Source organism: Podarcis liolepis (genome assembly GCF_965112155.1).
Source record: "Podarcis liolepis genome assembly, chromosome: 3".
NCBI lineage: Eukaryota > Metazoa > Chordata > Lepidosauria > Squamata > Lacertidae > Podarcis > Podarcis liolepis.
The window spans coordinates 116,851,367-116,874,979 of NC_139557.1; the positions used below are offsets into that span (position 1 = coordinate 116,851,367).

General features: G+C 42.7%; 2 long non-coding RNA genes across 2 annotated transcripts in view; one reads left to right on the forward strand and one right to left on the reverse strand.

Annotated features, from left to right (window-relative positions):
• The window catches only part of LOC310702856, a 960,387-nt gene that overhangs the window by 77,864 nt on the left and 858,910 nt on the right, over positions 1 to 23,613 (reverse strand). The window lies entirely within an intron of this gene.
• LOC310702480 lies at positions 21,390 to 22,752 on the forward strand. Its single transcript, XR_014523522.1, has 4 exons — positions 21,390 to 21,442; positions 21,692 to 21,764; positions 22,188 to 22,320; positions 22,599 to 22,752. It is a non-coding gene; the product is annotated as an uncharacterized lncRNA (long non-coding RNA).

A 23,613-nucleotide genomic window follows, 5' to 3' on the forward strand; every position in this document is an offset into this window, starting at 1 on the left:
ATACTTGTTTGTAATCTGTGAAGAGACAATCAATGTTAGCATCATGCATATTCTTAACCTTGTCACAAAACTGCTGAAACCTTTCTAAGGTCTCTTGTGCCTTTTCCATCACAAAAACCCAAGAATAATGTGTAAAACAATCCACACACACAAGGTAAAATCGTGCACCGCCTCTAGATGGTTCTAGAGGACCAATCACATCAGCATATACCCGCTGAAATGCCCTGTCGACCTTCGGCACCTTCCTGGTGTTCTTGGTCACACCTGCAAGAGAGATTACGTTAGAATCAGAAGAATTACATTTCATGTAATCACTTTGATCAAAAGTCAACAAATACAGTCCATCTTTCTCTCTGGCAGTAAGATACAGTTCTCCATCTTTGTATATCTTGCAGCTTTTAGCATCATAGGTCAGTTTCAGTCCTTTCTTTGCAATCTGCGACACGCTCAGCAGATTAAATCTTAGTTCTGGAACCAGGTAAACATCACTTATAGTCAAGTTCAGACTATCAAGATACACAGTCCCAATCCCGGTCGCTTCCAGCTCCTGACCGTTGGCCTGTTTCACAGCGAACCTTTGCTTCTTAAACGTCGAAAACAGTTCTCTGTTCGGACACATATGAACCGTGGCTCCAGTGTCGATTATAAACGAGTTCCCAACATCTGGCGTGGTTCCTTTCGCCATCATAGCCTTTGCAGGTTTCACCTGGCACTTGGTACGGCTTTTGCCTGATGCCTCAGGCTTCGTAGAGCTGCTCTTCGCTCCTCTTGACTGGCGTGGCTTACTACAGTTTCGCTGTAGATGCCCAGTCTGTCCACAATTGTAGCATCGGACAGCACTCAATGCTACAGCACGCTTCCCAGTAGCATCATCAGTGGGGGAATTAGAACTCCGTTCCTTCCTCCCCCTGTCAGCAACATCCATTGCATTTTGTTCAGGAACACTTGCAGTTCCAACAGCCACAGTTCCTTCACTCCCCCCTCTGGGGTCAAAGCTCTCCTCAGCTTTCGATGAGCTCTTAGGAACTTGGCCAGCATCATCTTGGCTCACCCCTTCTGGGGTAGTTATCCATCCAGACCATGATGAATAACTGTCTCTGGTCAGGGGAGATGAATAAGGCAGGTCTCCCCCCTTTTTGGCATCCATCTTGAAGCCAAGCCTCTTTCTCACTCTCCAGCCTTGCTAAAATTCCAATAGCCTTTTGCTGGATTGTTTACTGCCTTTCCAGGCAAACTGCAAGCTGTTTCTCAGACCTTGCACAGCGTCGGAAACATAGACAAAACAAACTTTCGCTTCCCATGCTCACTCTCAGAGCCTTCTGCGCAGCCAGTAAATTTCCACCTCTCTGACGGGCATCACTTAGCAACTGCGCATGCAGGAAGGCTTATCTCAACCACAAGAATTTGTGGAATGCAGGCTGAGTCTCTGAGCTGCAGGCCTCTCCTCCCGGAGGTTTTGTTTTTTTCAAACGCAGCTCTGTGAACCAGAGAATAAATCAATCTGCGTTCACACTTTTAGCCCGAAATGCAGCATACATTGGGGCTTCCGTTGCATGGAAAATCACCTCCTCTTTCCACCAGCTGTCTGTTGAGCCTCTGGCTGGACGCAGACGCTTGCCTTTCCCTTGGTGCAGAGGATGGCAACGATCCATCCACCTCTCATGCGGCTTTACGATGAATCATAACCACCGGTGCTGCTACCAGATGTCAGAATTCCAGCCGCGGTCAGAGGTACACCGGCCTCACTCCAGGCATTCAGCTGGGATCCTTGCTGACCTTCCGTCTGCGTCTCCCGGCAGGCAAGGTCATAAATCGGCGATTCTCCCCAGACGTGAGGAGAACACACCCTCCTCCTCCTCTCTCCCTGCATTCCCCCCCAGGGAGGGGAAGAAGAGACAGACAGGAGTCCTTTTACATGTCTTTTATTCCTGTCATTCAGCAGTACAGAGAAAACGTGTCTGTACCCTCCAGACTCCAGCAGAAGAGTCACAACTCCACCCCTGTACTTCCAGTACAGGTCAGATGACACTCTGAGCTAACATCCGGTGCTCAGAGCAGAGAAAGGACTGCCTCCTTTCTCCACTAGTACATTTGCAAACCACAACATCCTGTTTTGCTTTCCAGCCACCTGCAGCTGGCTTTTGCATTGCGGCCTTTTCCTGACAACTAATCCAGAATGCGGCAGCCAGATTGGTGACTGGGAGCGGCCGCCGAGACCATATAACACCGGTCTTGAAAGACCTACATTGGCTCCCAGTACGTTTCCGAGCACTATTCAAAGTGTTGGTGCTGACCTTTAAAGCTGTAAACGGCCTCGGTCCAGTATACCTGAAGGAGCGTCTCCACCTCCATTGTTTTACCCGGACACTGAGGTCCAGCACCGAGGGCCTTCTGGTGGTTCCCTCACTGCGAGAAGCCAAGTTACAGGGAACCAGGCAGAGGGCCTTCTCGGTAGTGGCACCCTCCCTGTGGAACGCCCTCCCACCAGATGTCAAAGAGAACAACAACTACCAGACTTTTAGAAGACATCTGAAGGCAGCCCTGTTTAGGGAAGCTTTTAATGTTTGATGTATCACAGTATTTTAATATTCTTTTGGAAGCCGCCCAGAGTGGCTGGAGAAGCCAAGCCAGATGGGCGGGGTATAAATAATAAATTATTATTGTTGTTGTTGTTGTTGTTGTTGTTGTCGTTGTTGTTGTTGTACTTTGGGAAGCAAAACAACGAAACCACAACTGAGATGCATGGAAACAATAAATGGTTTTTGGAGCTGGTGGAAGCTCATTAACCACAACCAGAAAGACAGGTAAGAAGTAAAGACAGTCACATGTTGAAGAAAAGGCAGGGACACAGCTTTCTGGGGTTTTAGGAAAGAGCCATTCCCAGTCACACCTGGAAACGCCTGGGATTGAACCTGGTCTGATGCTCTGTAATGGCAGAGCAGTTTCCATAACGGCTTTCCCAGTTTGGGGGAAACAAGGCTTCACCAGTCATAGTTTATGAAAGGGAAGGAGACTGGCTGAGCCTTGCTCATGCATTTCCATTTGCAGAGCAACTCACAACAGTATTTTCCAAGCACAATGTGTGTGAGGGGGCAGGAGAAGAGTTCTCCCACAGGAAGGAATGTTAATCACTCTCATAGTCGGTAATATTTAAATCAGCTGATCTACCTGCTTCATTAGAACTGGAAGTGCACATTGGCATTCATATCTTATAATCTCTCTTTCTCTTTTTCTATCAGCATTGAGGTGCCATGAGGAACACTTACCTTGCTCCGATACTTCTTTTTGGGGGTCTCTTTCTTGCTGCAGGTAAGACATACACAGACATACAGTGGTATCTTGGCTTAAGTACTTAATTCGTTCTGGAGGTCGATTCTGAACCTGAAACTGTTCTTAACCTGAGGTACCACTTTAGCTAATGCTGCCACCGCGCCGCCAGAGCATGATTTCTGTTCTCATCCTGAAGCAAAGTTCTTAACCCGAGGTAGTATTTCTGGGTTAACAGAGTCTGTAACCTGAAGCGTCTGTAACCTGAAGTGTCTGTAACCTGAGGTACCACTATACAAGCTTCATAAACAATAAGTATGATAGGGATAAAGAACTGGAGACTAGTGGTGCTGGCGAGGCTAATCTGACCTCTCAAGGCTTCCCTTCTCAATCCCATCATAGAACTGAACTCCGAACCCCTCTCCCCTGCTATGCACCTCTTATTTTGTTCTCCTGTGCTTTATGAAAGCAAAGACACAGTCCCCGGTTCAAGACTCATTGCCTGTTGGGAGGGCTATACGAAAGTATGGCTGCTCACCCTATGGAAAAGAAGGTAAGAGAAGTCTTTTTGCCTGGGACTTGGTTCAGGAGTGAGCCTGTGGGTGCGGTAAGTTGTATTCCTTCTTCATGGAGACAAAATACTGCTTAAAATTAGCTGCAGACCAGGAGTTTAGGATGCTGTGGAGAAATTTTCCAGCACAACAGATTCAGCATCACCCAGGAGCAAGGGTTCCACCTTGCTTTACTTCTCTTCCCATGTCAGCAATTGCTTGTAGGATGCCGGTGATGTTCAATATCATTTATTTTGCACTGGGGATGGTGGTATTGTTTAATCATAAGGCGTGGGCTTTAGGTACGGACACATATTTAAAACAGGAGATTCTGTGAACTGAATTAGCAGCTTTTTACTCATGCAAGCCATAGACAATTTTTACCATTGAAATTATCTGAAGCAACATGAAGGTGTGATTCACCTTGCTTGTTCTGCATTGTCCTTTTTGCACACACTAATACCATCATTCCCATTGTCTGCCAAAGATTGTGTGCATGTGTGAACCAGCCCCAAGTGGAATATTTGAGTCGGCACTACTGAACTTATTTACAAGTGAAAGTCAGGACTTTACTGACAAACCTTTAACTGGATTTCTTCTCGTGGTAGCATATATGATCATCAAGAGCTTCTGGAAAGTTCTTAAAAGGGCTACTTTATTTTATTTTATTTTGTATTGATGAGTATGGCATACAGCCCTCACGGAAAAGCTCACACACATTATGATTGGCAAGATGAATAAAACACAAGGACACTTTTGCTGAAGGGTAGTGAAAGTCTACTGTCTTTATAAATATGCCACCAAGTGGAAGACATGTGGATTTCATGATAACCAAATAACAGTAGTAGTTTTATATTTCCTATTTATAGAAATCTTTGCCATTATTCCGTGGGAACTATTATTATTGCAATAATAATAATAATAATAATAATAATAATAATAATAATAATAATAATAATAATTTATTATTTACACCCCGCCCATCTTGCTGGGTTTCCCCAGCCACTCTGGGCGGCTTCCAAAAGAATATTAAAATACTGTGATACATCAAACATTAAAAGCTTCCCTAAACAGATGGAGCTGGTACACAGCTGCCCTGGACACGGATTTAACCTGTGTCTCCATGGACAGCTGTGAGTCCAAAATGACTCCCAGGCTGCGCACCTGATCCTTCAGGGGCACGGTTACCCCATTCAGGACCAGGGAATCCCCCACACCTGCCCGCCTCCTGTCCCCCAGAAACAGTACTTGTGTCTTGTCAGGATCTCAATCTGTTTGCCGCCATCCATCCTCCAACCGCCTCCAGACACTCACACAGGACTGTCACTGCCTTCACTGGTTCTGATTTGAAAGAAAGGTAGAGCTGGGTATCATCTGCATACTGATGAACACCCAGCCCAAACCCCCTGATGATCTCTCCCAGCGGCTGCATGTAGATGTTGAAAAGCATGGGGGAGAGGACAGAACCCTGAGGCACCCCACAAGTGAGAGCCCAGGGGTCTGAACACTCATCCCCCACCACCACTTTCTGAACACGGCCCAGGAGGAAGGAGCGGAACCACCGTATAACAGTGCCCCCAGCTCCCAGCCCCTCAAGACGGTCCAGAAGGATGTTATGGTCGATGGTATCAAACGCCGCTGAGAGATCCAGCAGAACTAGGAAACAGCTCTCACCTTTGTCCCTAGCCCGCCGGAGATCATCAACCAGTGCGACCAAGGCAGTTTCCGTCCCGTGATGAGGCCTGAATCCCGATTGGAAGGGATCCAAATGGTCCGCTTCTTCCAGGCGTGCCTGGAGTTGTTCAGCAACCACTCGCTCAATCACCTTGCCCAAGAATGGAAGATTTGAGACTGGGCGATAGTTGGCCATCGTGGCCGCATCTAAAGATGGTTTTTTAAGAAGCAGTTTAATAACCGCCTCTTTCAGCGGGTCTGGGAAGGCTCCCTCAATGAGGGAAGCATTCACCACCCCACGAAGCCCATCGCCCTGCCCTTCCCGGCTAGCTTTTATAAGCCAGGATGGGCAAGGATCAAGGAGACAGGTGGTTGGCTTCACTCGTCCAAGCAGCCTGTCCACATCCTCGGAGGTAACAGATTGGAATTGATCCCACGCAATTTGACTAGACAGGACTCTAGCACTCTCCCGCCCCGGCCCTGCTCCCACGGTGGCGTCTACCTCTTCCCGAATCTGAGCGACTTTATCTGCAAAAAACTTTGCAAAATCATTGCAGGAGATCATGTGGCCCGTACTGGGCCCTGATGTAGCAGGTGGTTCCGCTAAATTGCGGACCACCTGAAAAAGTCTCCTGCTGCTGTTTTCTGCATATGCAATAGAGGCGGCGAAGAAAGCCTTCTTCTCCGTCGCTACCGCCACTTGGTAGGCTCGACACTGAGCTCTAACCTGTGTCCGGTCAGCTTCAGAATGGGTCATCCGCCACCGGTGCTCTAGCTGTCTCATAGATTGTTTCATTGCCCTCAGATCTGTGGAAAACCATGGGGCTGTCCGGGCTCCATGCAATCGGAGAGGGCGCTTCGGAGCCAGACAGTCGATAGCCCTGGTTAACTCCACATTCCAGCGGGCCACCAGGGAATCAGCTGAAAGGCCATCAACATGGGATAAAGCATCCCCTACCGCTCTCTGGAAACCATTTGGATCCATTAAGTGGCGGGGGCGGACCATCCGAATTGGTCCCACCTCCCTGCAGAGGGGAAGGGTCGTGGAGAAGTCAAGTTGCACCAGGAAGTGGTCTGACCATTGCACTTCTTTTGTTTCACTTTTTCTTAGTGTCAGAACACCAACATCCATGGAGGTAAACACCAGGTCCAAGGCATGTCCGCGGCTATGGGTTGGGCCAAACTTATTCAGGGACAGCCCCATGGAGGCCATGCTTTCCACGAAGTCCCGAGCGGCCCCTTGTAAGGTCGTGTCGGCATGGATATTAAAATCCCCTAGGACAACCAAACTAGGTGTCTCCAGGAGAACATCCGCCACGACCCGAAGCAGCTCGGGCAGGGCATCCTTGGTGCAGCGGGGAGGTCGGTACACCAAAAGGAATCCTGTACTGCCCCTATTGCCCAACTTCCAGAACATGCACTCAGAGAACTGGGAACTTGCAAGGGTGAAGTTATCTCCAGAGTATGGAGTTGTAGTTTTTTTGTTTGTTGATAACAAGTTGGATTATGTAGCACAACTGCGGAATGACAATAAAAGGTTACCCCCCCCCCAAGGAGAGTGAAATTGTTGGGTTCTACTTATTAACGTATGCTTGAAGTAGCCCTGATTAGTTACGCAAAAAGGCTTAATTTTAACTTGTTTTCTCTTTTCTTTTGCTGTTCCGCAGGACTCACAATTGCTAGGAACCTCATAAAGAAGGAATGCATTTGGACAAGGCATTATGTTGGAAGCAATCTAAGAGGTTTATATTGCTGCTATGAAACAGGTAATTATTACTGAACTTGCTTTTTTGTTACATTGCAAGTGTGGTTAAAATCCTGCTAATGTTTTCATCTGCTTATAATGGTCTCCTAAAGTTATTATAAATTTCCCTCATTCTTTTCTGAAGTTCTTGTCCTCTTTGTTTCTGAGCTTCCATTTAATTTTGCCATTTCAGCCTAGTCCATCAACTTTGTTTGCCATTCTTCCTTGGTTGGAATTGTTTCTCTCTTCTATCTCTGAGCTAGCAACATCTGTGCGGCTGTTGTCACGTACATAAAAATTATTTGCTGGTCCCTTGGAATCTTGGTACCTGTTGTTGTTCAGTTGTTTAGTCATGCCCGACTCTTCGTGACCCCATGGACCAGAGCACGCCAGGCACTCCTGTCTTCCACTGACTCCCGCAGTTTGGTCAAACTCATGTTAGTAGCTTCGAGAACACTGTCCAACCATCTTGTCCTCTGTCATCTCCTTCTCCTTGTGCCCTCCATCTTTCCCAACATCAGGGTCTTTTCCAGGGAGTCTTCTCTTCTCATGAGGTGACCAAAGTATTGGAGCCTCAGCTTCAGGATTTGTCCTTCCAGTGAGCACTCAGGGCTCATTTCCTTCAGAATGGAGAGGTTTGAGCTTCTTGCAGTCCATGGGACTCTCAAGACTCTCCTCCAGCACCATAATTCAAAAGTATCAATTCTTTGGCGATCAGCCTTCCTTATGGTCCAGCTCTCACTTCCATACATCACTACTGGGAAAACCATAGGTTTAACTATACGGACCTTTGTTGGCAAGGTGGTGTCTCTGCTTTTTAAGATGCTGTCTAGGTTTGTCATCGCTTTCCTCACAAGAAGCAGGCGTCTTTTAATTTTGTGACTGCTGTCACCATCTGCAGTAATCATGGAGCCCAAGAAAGTAAAATCTCTCACTGCCTTCCCCTTTTATTTGCCAGGAGGTGATGGGACTAGTGGCCATTATCTTAGTTTTTTTGATGTTAAGCTTCAGATCATATTTTGCGCTCTCCTCTTTCACCCTCATTAAAAGGTTCTTTAATTCCTCCTCACTTTCAGCCATTAAAGTTGTGTCATCTGCATATCTGAGGCTGTTGATATTTGGTAGCTATAATTCATAATAAAAAAGCTTCTGGTTTTTAAAGAAAGGTTATTTTAAACATCTTTTTCATTTCATTATATATCATTTTCCAAAAGGTTTTGATTACCTTACACTCCCACCACATTACCAAACTTACTTATAAATCAAAATCAGGACCTTTAATTGGATTTCTTCTGGTAGTAGCATATACGGTTGTCAAGAACTTCTGGAAAGTTCTTAAAAGGGCTACTTTAAAATCTTGGTATAGATTAGTATGGTATACAGGCCTCACTGAAAAGCTAACACACATGTTGCAACTGGCAGGAAGAATAAAGCACATGAAGGGCAGTGGGGCTTTATTGTCCTTACAAATATGCCAGAAAGTTGAAGACATGGATTTCATAGTATAATAGTATCATAGAATTGGGAGGGACCCAAGGGTCATCTAGTCCAATCCCCTGCAATGCAGGAATCTCAGCTAAAGACAAATGGCCACCCCAACCTTTGCTTAAAAACCTCCAAGGAAGGAGAGTCCACAACCTCCCGAGGGAGTTCGTTCCACTGTTGAACACTTACTTTCAGAAAGATTTTCCTGCTGTGTATTCAAAATTCCTTTCTTGTAACTTGAAGCCTTTGGTTCAATTCCTACCCTCCAGAGCAGGAGAAAACAAGCTTTCCCCCTCTACCGTGTGACAGCCCTTGAGTCATTTGAAGATGGTTAACATATCTCCTCTAGGTCTTCTCTTCTCCAAGCTAAACATACCCAGCTCCCTTGATCATCTTGGTTGCCCTCCTCCACACGTTTCAGATGATATTCAAATAATATTAATAATTTTGTATTTCCTCTTTATAGAAATGTTCACCATTTTTGTGTGGGAAGTGTTAGTATCACAAGGGTGAAGTTATCTCCAGAGTGGAGAGTTGTAATTTTTTTGCTTGTTGAATATGATTTTGCTTATGTAACACAACTGCAAAATGGGTATAAAAACTTAGGAGCTTTGGGTTTTACTTATAATGTATGCTTTAAGTAGACCTAATCAGGTATACAAAATGGCTTTAAAATAAATAAATTCATTTTGCTGTTCCACAGGACCCAAAACTCAGACCAACTCTGTATGCAATAATTATGGTTGCAGGTCCATAAAGATGGTGTGTTTTTGGACAAAGGAGTTTGTGCGAAGCAATTTGAATGGTGTATATTGCTGCAGAAAAGTGTAAGTCCAAATATTGTGGAAAACTCCTTAAGAACAGAAGCCTAACAATGCAGTCCATGATGATGGTGATGATGTTTCTACCTGTATTCTACTGACCATAATTTGAAGCTCTGTTCAGGACTCCAAACTAAATGCATGCAGGTTTTCTATGCAGACAGTGATCTAGGTTGCAGGAATTGAATGTGTGACCTCACTATTCTTTTCACACATTTGCTTCAAAGGCCTGAAGAAGACTAAATAATTTTGGAGAGGCTATCATTTCCTCTTTTTGGTTGATATAATTATTAGCAAATCTTTGGGGTTAGAGCCAATAGTTTCTTTCTTTCTTTCTTTCTTTCTTTCTTTCTTTCTTTCTTTCTTTCTTTCTTTCTTTCTTTCTTTCTTTCTTTCCTTCATCTATATCATCTCTCTCTCTCTCTCTCTCATCTCTCATCTATCTATCTATCTATCTATCTATCTAATAATAATAATCCAGAGTTATATGTTACACCTAAGGTCTGTTTCTCAGGTGTCAAAGGTCAGGATAAAGAGGTGCATCTTTAGCTTGGGTCACATGTTTATTTTCCATTTCAGAATGGAAATAGTATAACCTCCTCATCCAATATCTCCTTGGTCAATATGTCCTCAGCTGGAACCTCCTCGGCCAAAACTTCCCCAGCCAATACCTCCTCCCATAGTAGACTCTCATCCTGTGAAAACAATAACAGAGTTACCATGGCCATATTACGAGTTTTTGTTAACTCCGCTTTCATGTTTTAAAACATTAAAACAACTTGCATGTTTTCATGTGGGAGTGGGTGAATGTTCAAGGATGCAGAAGCAAGCCCATTTGCCAGGGTCCCAATTCCACATGCACTAAGCTGACTTTGCAACATTAAAGGAAAAGTTCATAAAGGGGCTTCTAAGCATGTTCAGAAGAGTGCACTTAGAAACTTCCACATCATCCGGAACCCTGGTAATGCTGGGTTCCTGACTACATGGAGGTTTCTAGCTGTATATAATCTGAAGCGCCTTTCAAGCTTTTACACTATGAAAGTCTGCTTTGTGGGCTGGGATACTATGGGCGGGCTTTTATGTGCAAACCCTCTGCTCTCTTCACACATTCTCTCTGAAAGCCAAAAACTCTTGACATTCAGACGAACAATTTTGCAATTGCATGGTCTTCTGTTGTTCCGCATGATATTTTACAGGAAATATCTTGGGTTCCACCTTTAATAGTTCTACAGATATCAGTAGTGCCTCTTGCAATGTTCTGGTATTATTATTTTACTTACTTAGAATTTCAAAAGAAATTTAAAGTTCACTCCACATTGTTACTCACAGGCCCTCCAAGTGTCCTTATTTTCCTGGGATGTCCCTGATTTAGAGAAGCTACACCGGTATATATATATATATATATATATATATATATATATATATATATATGATTTTTATTTATTTCCCATTTAATATTATGCATTCACATCCCCATTATCCACTTTACTGCCCTCAACCTCCTTCCCTCCTGCCTCATGACTTTTGAAATTAACCTTTATATCATTGCAATTTATACGTTTTCTAATTCTAATTACATTCATTACAGAATGCCTCAAAATTTAAATAAACCAAATCAGAAGCAGAAGTAGCCGCAGCAGCAGAAGAAGAAGATGCACAATCCTAAGACTATATAATAAAACTGTAATTAGAAACAGAAATGGCTGTGAAATTATGGACATGGAATGTTAATGGAATAAATAATAAAGTTAAAAGAAATAAAAATTGAACAAATTTTATTGAAGAGAAAATTGAACATTATTTGTTTACAAGAAACATGTGGCAAGGAAGCACAGAAAAAAAATTAATTAACAAAAAATAGGAAATGAATTTATATCTTGAGATAAAAGTAAAAAAAGAGGTGTGGTTTTGTGTATTAGAGATAGATATGAAGCATGGCAGATCTTCAAGGATGAGGAGGGAAGGCAAAAAATTAATAATAGTTGGAATTTACGCACCAAATGGCTCAAAGCCTGAATTTAATAAATCATTGAACAAGAAACTTTTAGATTATATGGATAAAAAATATCATAATGGCGGACTTAAATGGGGTGGTTTCATTGGAAATGGACAGATCAAAAAGAAAAACAGAATCCAAGGAGGAGAAACTACCTAAGACTTTCTTCTCTTTGGTAGAAAGCTGCAATATAATAGACATTTGGAGATTAAGACACCCATTGGACAAGCAATTCCAGTTCTTCTCAGAGCCTAATCAATCAGCTGGAAGGACAGACTACTTTTGGATATCCAGCGAATTAGCAATAAGGATTACAAAAGTAGAAATTCAACCAAAAACTTTATTGGAGCATAATTCATTTTTTTTAATTAAGAGGAATAGATAAATCAACTTTTCGATGGAGATTGAATGGTAGATTGAATGGTAGATCAGGAAATAAATGAAAAGGCACAAAAAACCTTAAAAGACTATTTCAAAATTAATCTGAATGAAGAGACAAAAATTAGTACTATATGGGATGCAAGCAAAGGTGTAATGAGAGGTTTTTCCATACAGCAAAATAGTTTTAAGAAAAAATAAGAGAAAAGAAGAAATCAGAATTATTAAATCATATTATGGAAAATGAAAAGACATTAATCAGTAAACCTAGTGTTACAAAAGGTAAACAAAATATTAAGATGTTACAAACACAATTCTCAATGATTATAAATCAGGAGACTGAATGGAAAATAAAGAGGATGAGACAGAAAAAAATTGAATTAGAGAATAAACCAGGAAAATTGTTAGCATGGCAATTAAAGAAAAGACGGTGCCAAAACACAATAAGATTAAAATCAAAGACAAGTTAGTTGAAAATCTGAAAGAGATTAGAAAGAATTTTAAAAATTTCTATAGACAATTATATAAAGCTGGAAAAGAAAATGTAGTTGGAATCGAAAAATAATTTTAAAAAGAAAATGTGCGAAAAAATTCTGAAAGAGAAAAAAGACTGACTGAATGAACCAATAACACTAGAAGAAATACAAACAGGAATTAAAGACTTAAAAATTGGAAAGGCACCAGGACCTGATGGATTTACTGTAAAATGTTATTAAAAATTAAGCCAAATTATGCTGTGACCGTTGAAAGAGGTCATGGATATGGGAGTCGGAACTTAACAGGTTAAGTTGTTCCCATGATGCCTCAGCATTCTGACGTCAGCTTTGGAAGCTGGGAGGAGTTTTTCTGTCTGTTCCTCTTGGTTTTTGAGAGAGAAGGACGCAGTTTGCCATGGCTGCGAGAAGTCCTGGAGTTTTCTGAGAAATGATGCAATAAAGAGCTGTAAATGGACAATATGGTGCTCTGTGTATTTGTCTGAAGCTACGTGAAGCTACGTGACAGCTTTTACCGCTGTGTGTTACTCTGCTAGGCGTGACTGGAAGAAGCAGATTGCGCAGCTGACTGGAAGCGCGCCGGACCGCTGTAAATCAATTAGCAGGTCACGCACTAATCAATAAATCAACAGGTTATGGAGCCTTAATTACTGCTTGTAAAGCTGTCGCTGGAGGCTGTCGGAATGCCTGGATGTCTGCGTTCTGGGGCAGTGGAGCTGACGGAAGCGGAGGCCTGTATCTGAAGCAAGCAAGCAAGCTGAAAGACGCTGTGCTGAATGCTGAAGTGCTGAGAGCAGCAGGAAACCGTTTCTCCATGGACAGGAGCCAGAAGAGCTGGTGATTTGTGAGTACAGCTTGGGGCGCCTGGGGAGAATGGGAGAACATGGCAGATGGCCAGGAGGTGTTTCAAGCTCCGTTTGAACAGCTTGAAGAACTCACCGCCCAAGCGTGGAATACCTGGGCAAGAAGGGTGAGAGCGTGGTTTTTAGCCACGGAAATTTGGGACATTTCCCAGAGAGAACCAGTGGAACTGGTGGACAGAGATGACAGAGATGCAGAGACGCTGCAATCTGTTTCTCTGGAGGAGAAAATGCAGAGAGAGAAAGCTGTGAGAGCTGAGGTCTGCATGTTGAGAGCAGGTGTACATGCTAAATTGCAGCATCACCTGGAAAGCGTTGAATCTGCGTGTGAGGCCTGGCAAGTGCTGAAACGTCTGTGTGAAGACTCAGCAGGAGGCCAAGGGCAGATGAAAGCTGAAAGCCTAGAGATGGCTGGAGCCCCTGTTCCTGATGGTTTAGCCTCAAGGAGTGCTAGTGAGCAAGTCGGGGGGGCGAAGATTTCCAAAGGCAAGTTTAAAAAGTTTTCCACTGTGCGTGCTGGAGTGGAGTTCAGAGGGGGCGGATCTGGCAAGGAGTGCTTTTCCGGACGAAGGAGGGCCAAGCCAGCTGCAAGGAGCCCCGGGCAGTGTTTTTCCACTGAAGTTCGTTGTTGCTACATTTGCAAGTCAGCTGACCACGTGCGTCGAAATTGCCCCCACCGGAGCAGAGAGGCAAGGCAGGATGTTGTCAAGGTCAACTCTCATGGGAACCAGTCGGGTTTCCATGGCAACCAGTCTGGAAAAAAAGCCAGGCGTGGGACTGAGTCAGGTGGACGTGACAAACACCAGGAGGAGACTTATCAAATAACAGCCAGTCTGGCATTGTTTCAGAACAGCTGTGAGAAAGCTTCTGAGTTTTGTTTTGTGATAGACTCTGCAGCTAATTGCAATATGATTCCAGAGACCCCTGCTGTCGAGATGTGGAATTGCAGAGCAGTTCCGGTCGGAAAAACTGTACTTTTTGCAAATGGACAGAAACGAAATGTGACTAACGTTGCAAATGTTTCTTTTTCTATTCTGCAGGAGAAGTTGGAGTGCTGTACTGTTCCAGGGATACACCACTGTCTTTTGTCTGTGCCTTATTTGTTAAAAAAGGGGTTTAAGGTTTGTTTTGAGGATGATGTCTGCACAATCTCCAAAGGAGGGAGGATACTTGCCAAGGTTAAAAAGGGGCAGAATGATCTTTTCATTCTTAAAACGTCTCTGGAGGGTGAGGGGAAGGTTGAGAAAGCACAAGCCCTGCGTGCTATAATTCCCAATCATGTGTCATGTGCCCATGTTTGGCATACTAGGACAGCTCATGGTTCTTTAGAAGAACTACAGACGCTACCTGAGGTCGCCAAAGGTTGTCACATTGTAGAATGTGGATGTGTCATAAGTTGTGAAGCATGCAGACATGCAAAGGTAAAATGGTGCAGTTACCCAAAGGTGGAGAGGGTGACCACAAAACCCTTTGAACTGGTTCACATAGATCTGTTGGGTCCCGTAAAGGAACCAAGTCTGGGAGGGGCCAGGTTTCTGCTGACGATGCAGGATAACTTTACGCAGAATACCTGGACACACGGTCTAAAATCCAAGGAAGATGCAGTACAACTGATCAAAGGTTGGATTGAGGAGGTGGAACTAAGGTTCTCCACCAAAGTGAAAGCTGTCACAAGTGACAGAGGAGCTCAGTTCACAGGTTCTGCTTTGCAGAAGTTCTTTCGCAAGAAAGGGATACGTCACACAGTGACTTCACCCAATCAGAGGGGGGCGGCAGAGCTCAGGTGTGAGGCTCTGGTCAGAACTGCAAAGGTGTTGCTGAAAGATTCTGGGTTGCCACCTAAGTTTTGGCTGGAGGCAATCAGGTATGTGAGCTTCACCTGGAATCGTACCTACAATTCAATGGTAGGTGACACACCGTTTGGTTTATTGCATGGCAGGAAACCCCAGATTCATTTTCTGCGCAGGTTTGGTTCGCATGCATCTGTGCCGGTGCCTGAAGTTTTGCAAGGGCCAGATGGTTCCAAGTTCCGGAAAATGATCTTCTGTGGGTATGAGCCAGCAGCGCGTGCATGGAGGTTTGCGTTCCCATCAGGTGATCAGAGTAAGTTGCTGATCAGCAAACACGCTGAGTTCTATGAACAGGATGAAAGGTCAAAGACTCCTGTCAAGCGTGATGTTCTTTCAGAATGTCTTTCTGATTCAGAACAGGAAGGTTCTGAGGAGGAGGAAGGAGAGGCTGAGTCTGCTGATGACGATCAGGTCACTGACCAAAGTCTGGAGCAGGGTGGGGCATCTCCACAAGTTGTAAAAAGAGAGGTCAAGAGTGAGCCTAGTTATCCAGTGAGTGTAATGGAGAGGATTCGAAGTTGTTTTAAGTCAGAGGGGGAATCCAGAGATGCTGAGGACACACCTGCTGGTGATGGTGAGTCAGGGGAAGCATCTGAGTTTGTGCCCAGGCGATCCAGTCGCACAACGAAGGGTATTCCACCTGAAAGGTATCAGGCCACAGGTGCATGGGTAAGTTTCGCATAGTGTGAGTCTGAGAGGTATGTGGATGTTCCACAGGTATTGTCAGAATGTGATGCAGAGGGGGTATGGGAGTCGGAACTTAACAGGTTAAGTTGTTCCCATGATGCCTCAGCATTCTGACGTCAGCTTTGGAAGCTGGGAGGAGTTTTTCTGTCTGTTCCTCTTGGTTTTTGAGAGAGAAGGACGCAGTTTGCCATGGCTGCGAGAAGTCCTGGAGTTTTCTGAGAAATGATGGAATAAAGAGCTGTAAATGGACAATGTGGTGCTCTGTGTATTTGTCTGAAGCTACGTGAAGCTACGTGACAGCTTTTACCGCTGTGTGTTACTCTGCTAGGCGTGACTGGAAGAAGCAGATTGCGCAGCTGACTGGAAGCGCGCCGGACCGCTGTAAATCAATTAGCAGGTCATGCACTAATCAATAAATCAACAATGGATAACATTTTAGAAAAGGGAGATATCCCAGGGACATGGAAAGAGGCATTTATATAACATTGATCCCAAAACAGGATGTAGATTTACTTCAGGACAAAAATTACAGGCGAATCTCGCTATTAAATGATTACAAAATGTTTGCAAGTATACTAGCAAAGAGACTAAAAAGAGTGTTAAAGGATATGATACATGAGGGAGGCCCAAGCTGGCTTTCTTCCTGGTCGACAGATGAAAGATAATGTAACAAATATACTGGATATAATAGAATATCTGACTAGCAGGAATGACAAGCAAGCAGCATTAATAGTTATAGATGCTGAGAAGCTCTTTGACAATATTTATTGGGAATTCATTATAGAAAACCTGGAATTAATGGAAATGGGACAGTTTTTTATAAAAAGGGATCAAAGCAATCTATTCAGATCAAAAAGCTAGATTTATTGTAAACGGTGTGTTAACTGATAATTTTGAAATTATGAAGGGCACCAGACAAGGTTGTCTGTTATCACCATTATTGTTCATTACAGTCCTGGAAGTCCTTCTAAGAGATATGAGAAAAACTGATAATATTAAAGGAATTTGTGTCAGTCTAAAAATATATAAATTGAAAGCCTTTGCGGATGATTTAGTTATAACAGTAGAGGACCCATTAACTGGTGCAATGGAAGCACTAGAAAGAATATAAGAATTTGGACAGGTGACAGATTTTAAATTAAATAAAAAGAAAAAGAAAATTCTAGTTTAAAATATGGACCAACATTTAAAGGACGAACTGCAACAAAAAATAGATATTGAAGTGGTAAAAAAGTTAAATATTTAGGAGTCTAGTTAACACCAAAAATATATGTATTTGTTTAAAGATAACTACACACCTATATGGAATGGTATCAAAAGAGACTTAGAAGTGTGGGGAAGAATGAAGCTATCCCTGTGGGGTAGGATTTCAGTGATCAAAATGAATGTGTTACCCAAAATGCTATTTTTATTTCGAACAAGCCCAATTATAAATGGTGTAGCTAATTTCAAAGGGTGGCAAAAAGTAATTACAAAATTTATCTGGCAAGGGAAAAAACCAAGAATAAAATTTAAATTACTTACAGCTGTTAAAGAAAGAGGAGGTTTCTCCCTGACAGATTTGAAATTGTACTATGAAGCTTCTTGCCTATGCTGGTTAAGGGAGTGAATATTGTTAAAAAATACAGATCTATTAGATCTGGAAGGATTTGACAATAGGTTTGGGTGGCATGCATATTTATGGTATGAGAAGGTAAAAGTCCATAAAGATTTTTTGAACGACATAATTCGAAAATCAGTCTATGGGGTGTGGAATAGATATAAGAATTTATTAGAACATAAACACCATGGTAGCTGTCACCATTAGAGGCAACAACAATTTTATCCTAAATTCATTCTCAATTGCATAATTCACCTCCTCTTCCTGCAGGTTTAACCATCCTGCTAATTCCACAATCAATCTGGTCTTAATGAACTCTCCTGCAACTTCCAGTACTGCTCTAAATCTCAAATTAAGTTCTTTTTGCCTCACTTCCATCATCGCTAAAGAATCTCAGGTCTCCTCTTGTAATGTGGCCAGTTCTGCAACTTCTGCTTTAACCTTCTCACCATCTTTTCTCATCTCTTTCACTTCTTTTTGTGTTTTTCTAATGGCATCATCCAGAGCTTGCATTTTTATCTTAACATCTTGTACAGTTTCCCCTAATTCCAATGATTTAGTTGACAGTTCTCTAATTTGTCCCATCAAATCTGCCACTGATTGGTCAATTTTCTTTTTCATAGCTGTTAGTTTACTCTCTATATTTTTTCCACTATCTTTTATGTCCCTTTTTATCTCAGCAAACATTTCCAAAATTTTACTAGATTCTGGGTCTTGCCTTGAAGCTCTCCTTTCGCCTGGTGTTGTTCCAACCCCTCCCTTTTTTGTTGCCATTTTGCTATTTTTTATAAACTTATATTTTTTTCAAGTCTTAGACACTTTTAAAATCCTAATTTCTGAATTGCAGTTTTTGAAATTGCCAATAGATGTCGCCCACTCTATAAAAGCGGAGAGGGACATGAAAAACAACAACCCACAAACTAAAGAGAACTGCAATTTCCCTCTTAGCCACTAGATGGTATCAGTGGTCAAATTACTTCTTCACCTTCCCTTGTTTTGTATGCAACCGCTTGCTTATTTGCCAACCAAGTAAGTTCTCAAAACAAAAGCCGTTACTATTTTTAACTTTTCACTCTCCACTTTTGGTTTCTTTGTTAGGCGGCCTTCAGGATGTAGGATGAAAATAAAGGAAAAAACCAATAAGTTTTTTTTCAAATAGTCAAAATGAAGTCTCTTTGGCTGCTTCTATATGTGCCTGATGCACAAAAAAAGAAAGAAAGAAAGAAAGAAAGAAAGAAAGAAAGAAAGAAAGAAAGAAAGAAAGAAAAGAAAAAGAAAGGGGGGAGGGAAGCAAAACTTTCCACTGATTTAAAAAACAAACATTGAGAGGACAATTCACACACAATACGAAATCTACTTTCAATTTCTTTGTTAAACTGACTTCAGGGCATAGAAAAACAAAAGCTCCAGCTCAATACAAAATCTCTTTGGCCGCTTCTTTATTTGCCTAATGCACCGGAAAAAAGAAGGGGGGGCAGAAACACCCACCAATATAAAGGGCAAACAAGGGGGGGGGAGGTGGTAGGAAAAATTGAATATATCCAAGATAGCCCAGACAAAGTCACAGTCTACCAATTACTTCAACCTAATCCGATTGATCAAAGGACTTTAAGATGCAAATTGGAAAAAGCTCTGTGTGTCACCCCACTCTCTAATCTCGGTGCAGCCTCCCCAAGGATGGAAGAGAAGCTGCCCCAGTTTCTGATTTGATTCCAGAATGTCCCACTTTTCCTTTGGATGTCCCTATTTTCATCGGAGAAATGTTGGAGGGTATTGTGATCCAGCAGCAAGCAGCTATGACTCTCTGCAGCTTGTTTCTTTCCTTCTCCCCGCTTGCATCACACCAAACTAGCTACACAAAGCTTCTGCCTACAATATCTTCCAACTCTGTATTCAAATCCCCTGGCTTTTATCTGCAGAGCGAGATAGGGCCCCACTCAATTGCCTTTACACATTTAGTCTTTTGATCCTGTGTTGTCTTAATCATTATTCCCAGGCTATAACCCTTAGAAGGAAACCAGCTTTATCATTCAACCCTTAATTGAATCCTAACATTTGCTTGATCTGGAATCTAGGGTGTCTTGCACCCACAGACTCATAACGGCTGCCAGAGCCTGTATTTCCCAGCTCAATCACTGGGAGCATTGAGAGCAGTGCTCTTAGTTGTCCTCCATGTTACCGAGGTCTGACTGGCTTCAAATAAAAGTATTTAGTGTCACTAGTCCTGTTCTGTGGAACACTTCCGAGGGTAGATTTCACAGGCATCCTTGCTATTGACTTTCAGGCATCTCCTGAGAAGCTTTTTATGTCAACAAGCCTCTGCAACTCTTTAAATTTTCTTAATTGGCCATAGTCACCTTCAATGAACATGTCACATTGTTATTGATTGTCTTTTGTTTCATTCTGCACATATTTTATGAGATGGTGGCATATAAATACTTCTATAAATAAATGCATTTCCAAGAAACTCCACAAAATTCTGCAATAAACTGTCAGAACATTTCAATCACCCTGCAAGTGCCTACAACAATTAATCGTTTGATCTAAATTGCTGAGACCATAAAGTCCAAACACAAGAGGAGGGGAGAGACCTAAATGTAATTGAGCTTCTCCTTGATTTAAAATGTCTGAGACCATAAAATCCTAAAATGAAAAATGAGACAGAAATGTAATTTCAGATCATTTCTAATTTAAGTGTTGCCTGTAGCTACTCACCCAATCCAGGCAGACCCTGTTACTCTCCAGTTCAGATCCCCTTCTTATATCCTTCCATCATAATAAAGCTGTATGACCTTTTTCTGTGACATGGTTTATGATAATGTGACAAACTTACTGGCTTTTCTGTACGGTTCCTGGATGTGCTTCTCTAACGCAGCAGCCAATGACACCCACATCCAATTTGAGGCCATGGCGTCCCTGTGGGAGTTGTTATCATTCATGGTTCTGAAACAAACCTCCAACTCAGTTACTCTACGCTTTCCTTGATGAGATAAAAGAAACTTTTCCTACCCCCTTAAAAAGGGGAGTTAAAAGTAGATCAATAACAAGCTCTATTCATATAATCCAATGGAATAAAATGGCCACATAACCCACACGTTAAACCAAGGGTGGTGAAACTTTTTCAGTCCAAGGACTACATTTCCTCGGAAACCAACATTCTGTTGGAAACCAACTTTTCAGGGGACACCTGCTAGTAGTGTTTGAGAACAGAAGCAAAAATGGGTGTAGCAGGGGGTGTTGATTTAGTATCATATTATTTATTCCCCATCTAGATAAGCTAAAAGCATTATCATAATTCTAGAACACGTTTTAGCCAGGCAAAAGCACTACGGTAAAGGTAAAGGACCCCTGGATGGTAAAGTCCAGTCAAAGGCGACTACAGGATTCTGGTGCTCATCTCGCTTTCAGGCTGAGGGATCCAGAATTTGTCCACAGAAAGCTTCCTGGGTCATGTGGCCAGCATGACTAAACCACTTCTGGCACAATGGGATACTGTGATGGAAACCAGAGCACACGGAAGCACCGTTTACCTTCCCGTCGCAGCGGTACCTATTTATCTACTTGCACTGGTGTGCTTTCGAACTGCTAGGTGTCTAAACAACTCATTTATCAGTCACATGGCTGCGGCTATGGAAGAAACCTCCATCAGGTTATATATGTGTGTAAATAAACCATAAATCACAAAGACACCACAGTCTCTGCTATGCCTCATTTCCCAGAAGGAAACATGGGTAGTGCGCCTGGAACTCCCTGGAAAACTGAACTGCTCTGAGATCAGAAGTGGTGTGTAAAATTATCCTGGATATAAGTTGTCCAGGGCTTTGTATAGCAACACACAAGCTTTGAAGCTAGCCTAGTAGCATATAGGCAGGCAGTGCAGGTTGTCACATGCTGTTGGCTGTCTGCCCCCACCAGCAGTCCAGCTGCTACATTCTGTAATTAAGCATCTCACGATGCTGTTCTATTGAGTTCTGTGGGACTCAGCCTCCAATGTTTTGGCAGCTTGCTTGTGAATCAGTCCCACTCAATGCAAAGGTATTTGCTTCGGAATATATGTATAGGGCTGTGTTATTAGGCAGCAATTCTAGAAACACTTACTTGGGAGAAGGTATTCAGGAGTTCCACATACATCTCCATGCATGTTTATTATTCATCCATTTAGCAAGATATATAAACTGCTCAAAGAGCTTTAAGTGGTGTCCATAAGGGAATTATTATTGACTGAAGGTGAAAAATAAGAGTGCGTGTCTCACTTTAGCTTCTTGTTCCCTCCTCTCTTTTAAGATACAACATCCTGCCATGAAGATCTTGTCTATTCTTTCTGTGGTTTTCATCCTGTCAATTCTGGTTGCTCCAGGTAAGTTGTATTTAAATTTGCAAAGGGATTCTTTTGTGGCAAGGCAGGTGACTCCACAATGAACTGAAGAGATTTGAGGTTCCTACTGTTCTTCCCACCTGGAAACTATTTTTAAACTGACCTCTAACATCTCTGAAAAATCAGGAAAATTCTTCATGGATCCATGACCTTTTGCACCTTGCCCTGGTGAAAATTCCAAATATTATGTAGATTAAATTGCTTGTGAGATGACAGCATAGTTAAATTTAGCAGTTAACAAATAGAGTATTTTTCTCTCTGCCTGTCTGTTTTTTTAAGTAGTCAGAGTGAGAGTGAGAATGAGAGTGAGAGAAGGAGAGACCAGTAGTCCAGAACTCCAAGATCTGGGGTGAAATTTGCAAGTACTGTATCCCTAATTCTGACCAACTCTTTCTTTCTATACAGGATTCACACACATAGGAATCACCAGTCACGAACAATGTGAATATTTTTAAGGCAAATGCCTTCTATTCCAATGTGAAGAAAACTGGAGAAAAGGTGGGAAATGTGCTGCAGATGTGTATTGTTGCAGTCAAGAGTAAGTGCAAAAAATCAAGATTCCCAGTTATTAATGCAGCTTTGTTTACTCCACTAGCAACTTGGGGGCCATAGACTCCCCATTTCTGACTCACACTAAAAGATGTTTGATCTTGAGATATAAATAGATGCTGCATGTGCCCAGTGACTGACTCTGCCAGGAATGGAGAGAATGGTGTTTGCCTTGTCTTAAGCAGCTATTCCGTACACCAGAGGGAACTTCGCCTCCCAGCATTACTGACCTCACTCATTTTGGTCCCCATGTTCTTCTTCCCACAGCCCTAGTATTCCAGAAATGAAAGAAGAAAGCTAGATTTGCCAGCAAGATCCGCCAGTGAATGAATGCACTGTTGTTGCCCTTGCAGCTGCTAAGCCCATCACTTCCACCGAATATGACCCAAACACTTCAGCAGTTCAGCTTTCCTTCTTTTCTTCTCCATGTGTTGCATGAATTTTAGTAATAAAAATGGATGCAACAGCTTCCTGGATTGTATATATTCAAACACAAGGGACTTGTCATTCTGTGTTTCCCAGCATTGCTCTTACACACCTGGAAGAAAGAGTTGGGACAGAAGTACTTGGATAATTAACACTATAATTCAGTGCTCCCCCCCAAAAAAAAGTTTAGGGGTGTTGGCAGCCTCTCTATGGGCTGGCTGATAGCAGCACCTCCTCCGACCCTCAGAAGACTCCTCCGGTAATGGGAACACCAAACGCAGCATTCCTGAGGAGCGGGCCCTGGTGCTATGGACTCACAGCTGCTCATGAGAGCACACAAACTCAGCAGAGTAAAACAGAAGTGGAACTGTGGAGGTTTTGTGGCATACCTACTTTATTTCTACTAATTAGCCAAATTAAAGAACGTAAGAAACATGTACGAGAGGAGCAGCTCTCACACAGACATCCTGTCTCTTCGCAAGACAGAACAAAGAGTAGTACAAAAGAAACAGTAATGGAAGTCTCCCAGACTGGCTTCCGTCTCTTCCTTTCCCACGAAACAGAAAGTAAACAATAGGATCACGTGATCCTTGCAATGGGAAGAATGAAAATACGGACAAAGGCTACTCTCATTTTCCTACTCATATGGAAATACTGCCCCTCAATGAGGCCAAACTTTGATTCACGAAATGTTATGGGGTATGCGTACCCCTGCGTACCCCCAGGGGGAATAAAAGCACTGCTATAACTGTAATCCAGCAATCCAAGTTGGTCGCCATGACTGCCTCTTATGGCAGCTAACGTCGTAGTTTAATTGTGCAGGGGTGACAACTTGAATAAAATATTCTGGGGCCCC